This window comes from Crinia signifera, chromosome 12, assembly GCF_055691185.1.
Source record: "Crinia signifera chromosome 12, ASM5569118v1, whole genome shotgun sequence".
NCBI classification, from domain to species: Eukaryota; Metazoa; Chordata; class Amphibia; order Anura; family Myobatrachidae; genus Crinia; species Crinia signifera.
This window is the reverse complement of record NC_139228.1, coordinates 225,001-239,870: the sequence shown is the minus strand read 5'-3', so window position 1 is coordinate 239,870 and position 14,870 is coordinate 225,001. Positions and strand designations below refer to the sequence as shown.

At 51.4% G+C, this 14,870-nt stretch overlaps 1 protein-coding gene across 6 annotated transcripts in view; it reads right to left on the bottom strand.

Moving 5' to 3' along the window:
- LOC146049953 (V-type proton ATPase catalytic subunit A-like) overlaps window positions 1–14,870 on the bottom strand; it is a 269,656-nt gene that overhangs the window by 122,309 nt on the left and 132,477 nt on the right. For 5 of the 6 annotated variants that reach the window (XM_083166658.1, XM_083166655.1, XM_083166656.1 and 2 more), the window contains one exon: window positions 1,058–1,160. The exons of the other annotated variant lie outside the window; for it this stretch is intronic. The gene's annotated coding sequence lies outside the window, so the exon portion shown is untranslated. The remainder of the gene's footprint in view (window positions 1–1,057; window positions 1,161–14,870) is intronic. 6 annotated transcript variants of the gene reach the window in all.

Genomic DNA, 14,870 nt, shown 5'->3' with positions numbered 1-14,870 from the left:
CTGGGGACCCTGCTCCTCCCACTATACAACTCTCCTACAAATCCTTCTGCACCCATTTCCCGTCTCACATCATGTCCCTGTCACATGCAGCCCTGTCCTCACTGACACATCCTTCATCTCCTGATATACTCTGTGCTGCTGGGGACCCCGCTCCTCCCATTATATAACTCTCAGTCTGTGGCTTCCTGCTGCCTCCATTCACCTCCTCACATCATGTCACTGCCCCTGTCACATACAGCCCTGTCCTCACTGACACATCCCTCATCTCCTGATATACTCTGTGCTGCTGGGGACCCTGCTCCTCCCACTATATAACTCTCAGTCTGTGGCTTCCTGCTGCCTCCATTCCCCTCCTCACATCATGTCACTGTCCCTGTCACATGTAGCCCTGTCCTCACTGACACATCCCTCATCTCCTGATATACTCTGTGCTGCTGGGGACCCTGCTCCTCCCACTATATAACTTCAATCCCTGTCACATGCAGCCCTGTCCTCACTGACACATCACTCATCTCCTGATATACTCTGTGCTGCTGGGGACCCTGCTCCTCCCACTATATAACTTCAATCCCTGTCACATGCAGCCCTGTCCTCACTGACACATCACTCATCTCCTGATATACTCTGTGCTGCTGGGGACCCTGCTCCTCCCACTATATAACTCTCAGTCTGTGGCTTCCTGCTGCCCCCATTCCCCTCCTCACATCATGTCACTGCCCCTGTCAAATGCAGCACTGTCCTCACTGACACATCACTCATCTCCTGATATACTCTGCGCTGCTGGGGACCCTGCTCCTGCCACTATTTAACTCTCAGTCTGTGGCTTCCTGCTGCCTCCATTCCCCTCCTCACATCATGTCACTGCCCCTGTCACATGCAGCCCTGTCCTCACTGACACATCACTCCTCTCCTGATATACTCTGTGCTGCTGGGGACCCTGCTCTTGCCACTATTTAACTCTCAGTCTGTGGCTTCCTGCTGCCTCCATTCCCCTCCTCACATCATGTCACTGCCCCTGTCACATACAGCCCTGTCCTCCTGATGGCTTTTATCTTACCTAACAAGACTTCCGGTCCCGGCACTTCTCGCCTATAGTGTAGCAAGAAAGCGGAAATGCTTGTCCTTAGGGTGCCCATGGAGGTCACATGAGCATAGGTATCCTTGGAAACCAGAACAACCGCATCATATAAAATGCATATTAAAACCATTTTAAAAAAAAACATAGTGCAAAAGCTTATTTTAGCAATTGGACAATCAATGGCAATTGTAATCATGACAGTGTCAAATCAAAAATGAGCAAATAACTGCATGTGCAAAAAGATTTGATATAAAATGGGCATCACTACTACCACCAAAGAGATCAAACCTGAAAAAATAAAAGTGATACCTAGACCACATCTGTTATATCTACAATATTCCCGATGAGTGTGGTATGTCGGCTCAACAGTATACCGTCATCACAAACCCAACCGCCGCTATTCCGACAGGGGAGCGAGTGCAAAGAAGCCCCTTGCAGACTCGGTGACTGTTGGGCATTGTTGGGATTCCGATGTCGGTATACAGACCGCCGGAATCCCGACTGTCAGGACGTCATCCGGCACCCATTCCTGATATGGTTGTTAAGATATGTAGGGGCGGCACAGTTTACTGGTTCCCCACCTAACAAGAAGTGGTGAAGAATAGAAGTGTTATTAGCAATGAACAAAAAGTAAAGTGGTTGAAATGCGAAATGGGAATCAGGCCCATGGTTTGGGGTGACCACACTTTGTCTACAACATCAGTTCTGCTAGGTGCCCTTACACACAGTCAGGGACAGTGGCGGTTTTTACCAGGGCTGCAACCCCCCAGGCTACTGTAGTGAAGCCAGATGCACTCTGTGAGACTGCACTGGCATCACTGTGACTGGCAGTGACTTCCTATTGGAAGTTCGACCTGCCAGTCACCAAGGCGGTCCATTGGGAGGTTCCATCCCTCCATGATGCCTTGCTGCAGGCTGCCATGCGGAATTGCCCATTGCACATGCACTGGTCCCGGTGCCTGTATTTTGCATTGTACAGGCGCTGGGACCAAGATTCCTTTTATGTCATCAGAGTGCAGGCACCAGGAACTCTGCAGGGACAGTCGGCTGCAACGACGTGGGGGAAGTGGGGGGTGCCTGCATCGCGGCACCCTGGCTGCGGCAGGGTGAGGCAGCCCCCCTGCCCTGGCTGCCCCTCTGAGGCAGCCCCCCTCCCCTGAAAAGGTACGGGCCGCAATTGGTCAGGGGTATTGTAGTGATTACCCAGTCATACCAAACAGGTGATAATGATCATCATTTTCATACGTAGGCTGAAAAACAGTCATCAACAAAAACCGCTGTGTAGGAGGCTTAAAACTGGGTGAGGAGCAGCGAAATTCAGCTTGAAAGGCAAGGTTGTGGAGAACTGTATACGTCACAGATCACACATCAGCAACAAGACACAATGTACTTAGTCTGCATCCCAAGGCCTATCCCAGATAGAGGGCGCATAGACGCAGTGGTTGGCCAGAGAAGCTGGGGGCATCAGCAAGGCCTATTCCAAAGAGAGGGCGCATAGACGCAGTGGTTGGCCAGAGAAGCTGGGGGCATCAGCAAGGCCTATTCCAGGGGGAGGGCGCATAGACGCAGTGGTTGGCCAGAGAAGCTGGGGGCATCAGCAAGGCCTATTCCAGGGAGAGAGAGCATAAACACAGTGGTTGGCCAGAGAAGCTGGGGTCATCAGCAAGGCCTATTCCAGGGGGAGGGCGCATAGACGCCATGGTTGGTCAGAGAAGCTGGGGGCATCAGCAAGGCCTATTCCAGGGAGAGGGCGCATAGACTCCGTGGTTGGTCAGAGAAGCTGGGTGCATCAGCAAAGCCTATTCCAGGGAGAGGGCGCATAGACGCAGTGGTTGGCCAGAGAAGCTGGGGGCATCAGCAAGGCCTATTCCAGGGAGAGGGAGCATAGACGCAGTGGTTGGTCAGAGAAGCTTGGGGCATCAGCAAGGCCTATTCCAGGGAAAGTGTGCAAAGACGCAGTGGTTGGCCAGAGAAGCTGGGGGCATCAGCAAGGCCTATTCCAGGGGGAGGGCGCATAGAAGCAGTGGTTGGCCAGAGAAGCTGGGTGCATCAGCAAGGCCTATTCCAGGGAGAGGGCACATAGACGCAGTGGTTGGCCAGAGAAGCTGGGGACATCAGCAAGGCCTATTCCAGGGAGAAGGCGCATAGACGCAGTGGTTGGCAGAGAAGCTGGGGGCATCAGATGAAAGACATATCAAGCCCACTTCCCTTTGATATCAGGAGATGACCAGCTGCACCTTCAGCTCAGAACTGGCAGGAACCAGTGGGACCCAGATTCTCCCATCTACTGATCAGAGTAGTCTGGCCCAGGAGCACCAGGCCGGGTCACAATGTGAGATATATAGGTGTAACAGGGGGCAGCTGGTTTAGATGAAGGCCAGGAGGGCGGCACAGTAATTATGTCTGCAGGCAGCAGTGAGGCACGGTGGAGGTTCCAAGTCTGAGGCAGCCTTTCAGCCAATGGAGCTGGGGACTTGGTCAGGACTAATGGCGTCCTCAATGCTGAGAAATACATACAGACAGGCCACCATGTAATACCATCAGCGAGGGGTCTGATTGGCTCCAGCTTTATTCTGCAGCAGGACAAGGACCCCAGACATTACACCACTGTACAAAGCATTGGTTAGACCACATTTTGAATATGGAGTGAAATTCTGGGCCCCGCACTATAAAAAAAACATCATAGAACTGGAAAGAGTCCAAAGAAGAGCAACAAAACTAATAAAGGGAATGGAGAGCTACGAGGACAGACTGAACAAATTGGGATTATTATTTATGCTAGAGAAGAGACGGTTAAGAGGGGACATGCTTAACATGTACAAATATTTCAGGGGCCAATGTAAGGAACTGTCAGACGCCCTCTTTACTGTAAGGAAGGATTCTAGGACACAAGGAAATGAGTTTAGAGGAAAGAAGATTTGTTTCCCTTAGAAAACATTTTATTTACAGTCAGAGCAGGCAAACTGTGGAACTCTCTTCCTGGTGAGGTGGTGTCGGCAGATAGAGAGGTGGTGTCGGCAGACACAATAAATACATCTAAAATAAGGTTGAACAAAAACATACAGGGGTATAAGCAATAATCATAATCTGTCCTTAAATATATCAGTATGCACTACGTATACCAAGGGATGAAGCGAATACACCAAGGTTGGACTGGATGGACGGGAGTCTTTATTCAGCCTTAAATACTATGTAGCTAAGTAACTGTCTCCTGAGTTCCTTCTCAATCTGTGTGCAAGTACCCAGGAGACCTGAGGGGAAGGCAAAGGGTGGTCACATATATAGGTATATACAGTATGCTTGCACTTTCATGTTGGATGTGCTCACTAACAGGGAGATGCACAAGATGCCTGGAACAGGGCCGGTGCTACCCACTCAGCAGAAGACGCAGAGCAGGGAGGCACCAGGCCGGAGAGGCGCTCTCCCTGCACTGCATCAACGTTTGTCACACACTGTATATGACAGGCAGAATGAAGCCCCCTCCCACCTCCTGTGATGTATAGCACAGCCAATCAGGGCAGCATAGGGGCGGAGCTACACAAACATCAGGGGGCGCAGCCAATTGGGTCAGAAGTCCCAGTTCAGGATAATCTGCCAGCCAGATTTAGGTATGTGTAGAGAAATGGGGGGGGGGGGGGAGGAGGGGGGTGGTGGCGGTTGTTATAGTTACAAATAAATGGGAATTGTATATATGCACTGCTGTGGGCAGCTATGGATTTTGTGGGTAACTCAGACCTTTTATGGGTCCCAAATGGAATAAAGCCTCTTCTACCCTTTTCCCCCAGAATGACACATACAGAAGCCTCCTCTCCCCCACATGGTATATACCATGAGCAGTGGCGTGACTATAAATTTTGCTCCCCACTGCCAAAAAGTTTGTGGCTGCCGCGCGCCCCCCCCCCAGGCTGATGACATCACACATATAACGGAAAAGCTGAAGCAGGAGAGAGGAAGAGACACTGCTGCTTCCCTTGGCTCAGACGCATCCCAGCCCACCCTAGCACACCCATCCCGCCCATCCTGTACACAGTAGCCAATAGCCAGCTCTGTGTACAGTCAATTGAATTAGTGGGGGGGATTTGTCGCCTCTGCCATGGCCGCACCCGTGCTGTGGATGACTTGCCTCCAGTGTTTAGCCAGTGGGCAGCGTCAGGAAGCAGTATGTCAGTACGTCGAGTGGGTGCTGGGGCCCACACAGACCCCGCTGCCCCTTGCTCCCCAAAGCGGCAGCTGGGGCTGCCTTACAGTAGTTATGCCACTGACCATGAGCCAAGGGATTGCACGAGCCTGTTTTTTTTTTGGTAAGCAAACATAGATATGGGCGCTCCTCACTTTGGCTCTTGCGGTTTGTTGGTGGTGGTGGTGGGGGGGGGGGGTTTGAAGTATCATTTGACCTACTCACATAAAGCAAAATAGACCTTAGATTGTAGAAAATACATAATATGGAAATAGGGACAGCGGGCTTCAAAAATTTACACCGTAATGCCGATTATACATCACGCACCCATTACATATTATACCACATGCCATAATGCCCATTACACATTATGCCACACTTCGTAATGCTCATTACACATTGTCACACACCATAATACCTATTACATATAATACCAAATGCCATATAGCCTATTAGATACAGTAGTATGCTGTGCCAGGGTTTATCCCGCTGCCTGCCATAGGGGTTATCCCGCTGCCTGCCATAGGGGTTATCCCTCTGCCTGCCATAGGGGTTATCCTGCTGCCTGCCATAGGGGTTATCCCGCTGTCTGCCATAGGGGTTATCCTGCTGCCTGCCATAGGGGTTATCCCGCTGTCTGCCATAGGGGTTATCCCGCTGCCTGCCATATATGGGTTATCCCGCTGTCTGCCATAGGCGTTATCCCGCTGTCTGCCATAGGGGTTATCCTGCTCACCATGGTGAGCGCAACAACTCCCCTTCTCCATAAAGTCACACCCCTACATTTTTGGCCCTATTCAGGTTTTGTACATATAGGTTGAAGAAATTCCCATTCTCTGGCACAGCGCACCAAAATGTTTAGTTTCGATATTGGTATAAGCACCACTACTACTGTGGGCATTATGTGTAAGGGGCACTACTGTTATTGACATTACTATGTGCTGCAATATGAATCAAGGGTACTACTTGTGGTTTAATGTGAATAAGATTGTGGCATTATTTGAAATATGTGGCCACACACCTTGTTACCACAACTCTTTATTTCTGTGCTCATACTGTAAAGAATGGAAGGGCGCACATTTATAGTTTACAGGGTGGCACCGACACCGGCCTTGGCGAGGAACACACAACTGCCCAGCTCCTGCCAGTGGTACCATCTGTAGACAGCTCAGGAGAGATGGAACATGATAGCAGTAATGCGGCAGAGAGGGGGCATTGTACAAGGACTTTACCATCCCAGCATGTCATGTCTCCAGTATGCATTCATCATAGATTCTCTGCATCATTTATTCATCATGTGATATAAAGCTTGTAGCCAGAATACATAGAAAGCAGATGTGTCGAATACAGGAGACACAGAACAATACACCGTAACAGCAAGAGACCCATGTAACCAACGTCACTGTCTCATCCCCCTCCCGCCCCCCCATCGGGCCCTGCAGGGATCTCACACACAAAACACAGTGTGATAAACCAGAAAAGCCAGTATTGGTGCAGGAGCCCCAGGACACTTAGGGGGCTACAACAATGCACAAATACACAAACTGGTTCTTCTGGAGACATCTGTCACTATTTATCACTGCACACATTCTCAGCGACTCAAAGTATTGTCAGAATAAACAAAGCTGTCCCGCCAGGAGACCTCGGCCGTCTCCCACATACCAGACACCTCCTACAGAACCCCTGACCGGCCATCTCCCACAGACCAGGCACCTCCTACAGAACCCCTGACCGGCCATCTCCCACAGACCAGGCACCTCCTACAGAACCCCTGACCGGCCATCTCCCACAGACCAGGCACCTCCTACAGAACCCCTGACCGGCCGCCTCGCACAGACCAGACACCTCCTACAGACCCCTGACCGGCCGCCTCCCACAGACCAGACACCTCCTACAGACCCCTGACCGGCCGCCTCACACAGACCAGACACCGCCTACAGAACCCTGACCGTCCGCCTCCAACAAACCAGACACCTCCTACAGAACCACTGACCGGCCATCTCCCACAGACCAGGCACCTCCTACAGAACCCCTGACCGGCCGCCTCCCACAGACCAGACACCTCCCACAGACCAGACACCTCCCACAGAACCCCTGACCGGCCGCCTCCCACAGACCAGACACCTCCTACAGAACCCCTAACCGGCCGCCTCCCACAGACCAGACACCTCCTACAGAACCCCTGACCGGCCGCCTCCCACAGACCAGACACCTCCTACAGAACCCCTGACCGGCCGCCTCCCACAGACCAGACACCTCCTACAGAACCCCTGACCGGCCTCCTCCCACAGACCAGACACCTCCTACAGAACCCCTGACCGGCCGCCTCCCACAGATCAGACACCTCCTACAGACCAAACACCTCCTACAGAACCCCTAACCGGCCGCCTCCCACAGACTAGACAGCTCCTACAGACCCCTGACCGGCCGCCTCCCACAGACCAGACATCTCCTACAGACCCCTGACCGGCTGCCTCCCACAGACCAGACACCTCCTACAGACCCCTGACCGGCCGCCTCCCACAGACCAGACACCTCCTACAGAACCCCTGACCGGCCGCCTCCCACAGACCAGACACCTCCTACAGAACCCCTGACCGGCCGCCTCCCACAGACCAGACACCTCCTACAGAATCCCTGACCGGCCGCCTCCCACAGACCAGACACCTCCTACAGAACCCCTGACCGGCTACCTCCCACAGACCAGACACCTCCTACAGAACCCCTGACCGGCCGCCTCCCACAGACCAGACACCTCCTACAGAACCCCTGACCGGCCTCCTCCCACAGACCAGACACCTCCTACAGAACCCCTGACCGGCCTCCTCCCACAGACCAGACACCTCCTACAGAACCCCTGACCGGCCGCCTCCCACAGACCAGACACCTCCTACAGAACCCCTGACCGGCCTCCTCCCACAGACCAGACACCTCCTACAGAATCCCTGACCGGCCGCCTCCCACAGACCAGACACCTCCTACAGAACCCCTGACCGGCCACCTCCCACAGACCAGACACCTCCTACAGAACCCCTGACCGGCCGCCTCCCACAGACCAGACACCTCCTACAGAACCCCTGACCGGCCACCTCCCACAGACCAGACACCTCCTACAGAACCCCTGACCAGCTGACATCCACAGACCAGACACCCCCCACAAACCTTTGGCCAGACCCCTGACCGGCTGTCTCAAAGAGAACATCTCCGCCATCTCCGACAAAGCCCTGGCCAGCCCCCTCCCCCAGACCCCTGACGAGCCCGCTCCCCCAGACCCCTGACGAGCCCCCTCACCCAGACCCCTGACGAGCCCCCTCACTCAGAGCAGCCCCCTCCCCCAGACCCCTGACGAGCCCCCTCACTCAGACCAGCCCCCTCCCCCAGACCCCTGACGAGCCCCCTCACTCAGACCAACCCCCTCCCCAAGACCCCTGACGAGCCCCCTCACTCAGACCAGTCCCCTCCCCCAGACCCATGACGAGCCCCCTCACTCAGACCAGCCCCCTCCCCCAGACCCATGACGAGCCCCCTCACTCAGACCAGCCCCCTCCCCCAGACCAGCCCCCTCTCCCAGACCCCTGACGAGCCCCCTCACTCAGACCAACCCCCTCCCCCAGACCCCTGACGAGCCCCCTCACTCAGACCAGTCCCCTCCCCCAGACCCATGACGAGCCCCCTCACTCAGACCAGCCCCCTCCCCCAGACCCCTGACCAGCCCCCTCCCCCAGACCAGCCCCCTCCCCCCGACCAGCCCCTTCCCCCCTCCCCCAGACCCTTGACCAGCCCCCTCCCCCAGACCCTTGACCAGCACCTTCCCCCATACATCTGACCAGCCCCCTCCCCCAGATCCCTGACCGAATGTTTTTGGCGATTGGACACCCGTCTCAGAGGTACACAGACAATCAGTGGTGTTGTTATTAGAGGGGCGCCAGGAAAGAGGGTCTGGCTGCAGAGCGAGGCTTGCACCAAATCCAATCACTAACAGGGGCCAGGAGGCAACGCTTCAGTCCACGCCTCTCAATGCTAACCAGCATTAACTGCAGCCCCCAGCCTCCGATCCTGAGTGACAGCTCCAATGGCCAATCGTCACTCCACCCACCCTGCCTCTTAGCTGCGGACCAGCGAATGTTACCGACCGGAGCTGCGCACTCTCCGTAACAGACCACAGGTTCCTGCAACCCGACCCCAGAGCTCATCTGAGCCCTGAAGAACCAGCAGCACTGGCTGCCCATGACACCCATAAAAACACCTTGCCCCTCAGCTAGCCAGACTGACAGCACCGATCAGCACCCACCAAACCCATCCCCTGCACTGCAACCAATACCAGAGGGTGGCATTAAACTACATTCATGAATCTGGAACAATTGACATAAATACCCAATTCTGTTCTTCTCTCCCCAGCTAGGTGTCTTCCCCACAAGTCTGACAGCTTATTCCATATTTCTTTAAGTGTATTATTAGTCCTGTCCCTATTGATGACACACCCATTTTATAATGGTGTAATTGTTAGCATTACTGCCTCACAGCACTGAGGTCATGGGTTCTATCCCCACCATGTGTTATATATACGGGGCAGTATGGACGGTGTAATGGTTAGCATTACTGCATCACAGTACCGAGGTCATGGGTTCTATCCCCACCATGTGTTATATATACGGGGCAGTACGGATGGTGTAATGGTTACATTACTTCCTCACAGCGCTGAGTTCATGGGTTCTATCCCCACCATGTGTTATATGCGGGGCAGTACGGATGGTGTAATGGTTACATTACTGCCTCACAGCGCTGAGGTCATGGGTTCTATCCCCACCATGTGTTATTTATACGGGGCAGTACGGATGGTGTAATGGTTACATTACTGCCTCACAGCGCTGAAGTCATGGGTTCTATCCCCACCATCAGGGCCGGATTTGTGCCTAGGCACGTGAGGCACCGGCCTCAGGGCGGCACCAATTAAGGGCGGCAGGCAGGCTGAAATTCTGTTAAATAGCAGCATGGCAGAGCGGGTGGGCAGCGGCGAGTGATGAGCGCTGCCGCCGCAGACATGAATTATCATATGTCGGCAGCAGCGCCGCTCGTCACCCGCCACTGCCCACCCACTCTGCCATGCACATTACATCACCACTTAGTGGCTGGGTCCGACGGTCCCCCTGCGCATCCGGAAATGGCTCAGGCTCACTGCTGCCGGCTCCCGCCCATTGGCTATTCTACACACACACACAGTCTATTGGCTGCTGTGTATCCAGCAGCTGAGCTGAGCGCAGATCCTTCTTGCGCTCAGTCAGTCACAGTGTGTGAGCCGGAGAGAGACTGACGGAGACACTGTCCTAATCACTGTACTAATAAGTGCCTCCCTCCCTCCTGGTCCTTCGTACAGTGAGCAGTCCACAGTGCTAAAAAAAATATTGAGGTGGGCTACAGTTACATTTTAATGAAATATGTAAATTACAATGTATATACGTATATGATTACATTAAAATGGGGGGGGGGGGGGGGCACAAAAATGTTGTGCCTAGGGGCGGCCTGACCCCTAAATTCGCCCCTGCCCACCATGTGTTATATATACGGGGCAGTACGGATGGTGTAATGGTTACATTACTGCCTCACAGCGCTGAAGTCATGGGTTCTATCCCCACCATGTGTTATATATACGGGGCAGTACGGATGGTGTAATGGTTAGCATTACTGCCTCACAGCGCTGAGGTCATGGGTTCTATCCCCACCATGTGTTATATATATATATGGGGCAGTACGGATGGTGTAATGGTTACATTACTGCCTCACAGTGCTGAGGTCATGGGTTCTATCCCCACCATGTGTTATATATACGGGGCAGTACGGATGGTGTAATGGTTAGCATTACTGCCTCACAGCACTGAGGTCATGGGCTCTATCCCCACCATGTGTTATATATACTGGGCAGTACGGATGGTGTAATGGTTAGCATTACTGCCTCACAGCACTGAGGTCATGGGCTCTATCCCCACCATGTGTTATATATACTGGGCAGTACGGTCGGCGTATGCTTCGCTAGTGAGCTTTGTCAGGACCGAAGCTCACTAGCGAAGCGTACGCCGACCGTACACTCCGTGGTGTGCTCCCACTTCCCCTCCCTTACATTATTGCATTTTGATATGTATTTTTTTTCTAGCGGTAACTGAGCGGCGAGCATTAAGCACTGATCTGCGGCAGACTAGCACGGAGTATATCAGTTGACTCCAGTGCTTTTTATGTAGTGGCTCACAGCCCTACAGGCTTACCCGGCCACTGCCGCACACGGTACTGAGAACCGGCCACGTCATTTGCCAGCCGACGCGACAAGCGGGCGCAGTGTACCTCACTCTGACACTGCGAGCCCGGCTGACGGACCGGTCATAGGGCACCTCTCAAACCGCTTAGTGTGCTGTGCTCCTAGCTATTTTGATGGTGTATTTACGCTGCCTGAGCCCGGGGTAATACCAGATAACTTTCTGGGTACCTGATTGGTGCATTTAGCAGGCCCGTATATTTCACCACTCTGATTATCGCATGGTGTGTGACCATATATTTGTGGGTACTTTTCACCTCCCAGCTTTAAAATAGATATTTTATTGTGATGTGCACAACCCATACCACTAGTAACTGCAAAAAGTTCTAAGAGTAAAAAAATCAGCAATACTTGCTACTAAGTTACAGAACAATACATGATTGCAGCTCAAATAAAAACAACATTTATATATATTTTGGAGAGTGGGACCCCACGGCTATAAGGATATCTTTATCCTTTTTTTACATGTCTAGGTTATATGTTTGTACTGTGTTTTTTATTTTCGCTATAGATTTTAGGAAATAAAATAATAAAGGTTATGTTTTATTATACCCTTTGGTGCATCACAAAGGGGGTTATTCTAGTCCATTCTTTCTGACAAAATCCTTCTTAGATGGACAAAACCATGTGCACTGTGGGTGGGGCAGATGTAACTTGTGCATAGAGAATTAGATTTGGGTGGGGTTTTTCTTCAAAGTGAGATCTATATTGAAGTGTAAAATCATGCAGTCAGTATTTTCCCTGCACAGAAACAAAATAACTCACCCAAATCTAATTCTCTCTGCACATTTTACATCTGCCCCCCTGCAGTGCACATGGTTTTGTCCATCTAAGAAGGATTTTGTCAGAAAGAATGAACTAGAATAAACCCCAAAGTGACATTCTCCTCCTTGCTCCCCAAGAAATTTTGCTGTACAGAGAATATTATTACCAGTTATTATATAGCATACACATATTCCGCAGCGCTGTACAGAGAATATTATTTCCAGTTATTTATATAGCGCACACATATTCCGCTGCACTGTACAGAGACTATTATTACCAGTTATTATATAGCACACACATATTCTGCAGCGCTGTACAGAGACTATTATTACCAGTTATTATATAGCGCACACATTCCGCAGCGCTGTACAGGGAATATTATTACCAGTTACTACATAGCACACACATACTCTGCAGCGCTGTACAGAGAATATTATTACCAGTTACTACATAGCGCACACATACTCTGCAGCGCTGTACAGAGAATATTATTACCAGTTACTATATAGCGCACACATACTCTGCAGCGCTGTACAGAGAATATTTGCATTCACATCTGTCCCTGCCCCAGTGGTTCTCTCTCTCTCACACACCGTCCGTGCTTCACCACATATGATTCCATACATATGGACGGCATGATCCCATAAGCACATGTTCATAGTAACACGTGTGACTCGATGCATGGTCCCAGCATGATGTGACTGACACGTCCATGTGAATGATAGCATGTCTGTCTCCTCCGTGTGTAAGCCCACACATCGCGCCAGCTGACTGCACTGGGTGGGGTGAATAATTACTGGGAATATTACACATGCTGTTTGCTTACATAATAAACATGAGAATACTAAAACTGAAGAGCCAATAGCACGGTAACCTCATCTACACCTATCTGCTGCCAATAAGCGATACTGGGGCTCCGTATCCACAGCTGTTACCGCCGCCCATTATATAGCACATTCACCACCGCCCATTGGATAGCACATTCACCACCTCCCATTATATAGCACATTCACCACCGCCCATTATATATCACAGTCACCACCGCCCATTGTATAGCACATTCACCACCGCCCATTGTATATCACAAGTACCACTGCCCATTATATAGCATATTCACCACCGCCCATTGTATAACACAAGTACCACTGCCCATTATATAGCACATTCACCACCGCCCATTATATATCACAGTCACCACCGCCCATTATATAGCACAGTCACCACCGCCCATTATATATCACAGTCACCACCGCCCATTATATAGCACATTCACCACCGCCCATTATATATCACAGTCACCACCGCCCATTATATAGCACATTCACCACCGCCCATTGGATAGCACATTCACCACCTCCCATTATATAGCACATTCACCACCGCCCATTATATATCACAGTCACCACCGCCCATTGTATAGCACATTCACCACCGCCCATTGTATATCACAAGCACCACTGCCCATTATATAGCATATTCACCACCGCCCATTGTATATCACAAGTACCACTGCCCATTATATAGCACATTCACCACCGCCATTATATATCACAGTCACCACCGCCTATTATATAACACATTCACCACTGCTCATTATATAGCACATTCACCACCGCACATTATACAGCACATTCACCACCGCCCACTATATAGCACATTCACCACCGCCCATTATATAGCACAAGTACCACCACATACTATATAGCACATTCATCACCGCCCATTATATAGCACATTCACCACCGCCCATTATATAGCACATTCACCACCACCCATTATATAGCACATTCACCACAGTCCATTATATAGCACATTCACCACCGCCCATTATATAGCACATTCACCACCGCCCATTATATAGCACATTCACCACCACCCATTGTATAGCACATTCACCAACGCCCATTATATAGCACATTCACCAACGCCCATTATATAGCACATTCACCACCACCCATTATATATCACATTCACCACCGCCCATTATATAGCACATTTACCACCGCCCATTGTATAGCACATTCACCACCGCCCATTATATAGCACATTCACCACCGCCCATTGTATATCAAAAGTACCACCACCCATTATATATCACATTCACCACCGCCCATTATATATCACATTCACCACCGCCCATTGTATGGCACGTTCACCACCACCCATTATATATCACATTCACCACCGGCCATTGTATAGCACATTCACATCCGCCCATTGTATAGCACATTCACCACCGCCCATTATATAGCACATTCACCACCGCCCATTATACAGCACATTCCCCACCGCCCAATATATATCACAGTCACCACCGCCCATTATATAGCACAGTCACCACCGCCCATTGTATAGCACATTGACCACCGCCCACCGCCCATTATATAACCTCTGGTGTGCTGAATACTGAATACTGCTTGCCTTGATAGGCTGGGAATTTGTCGTGATGGGCGTACTTTGCAGCATTTAAGGCTTAACGCAGGGGGATAGTGTCATCGCTGACAGCAGGAGATCAGGCTGGATCAAGGTCTTGAAAAAGGGTCGTG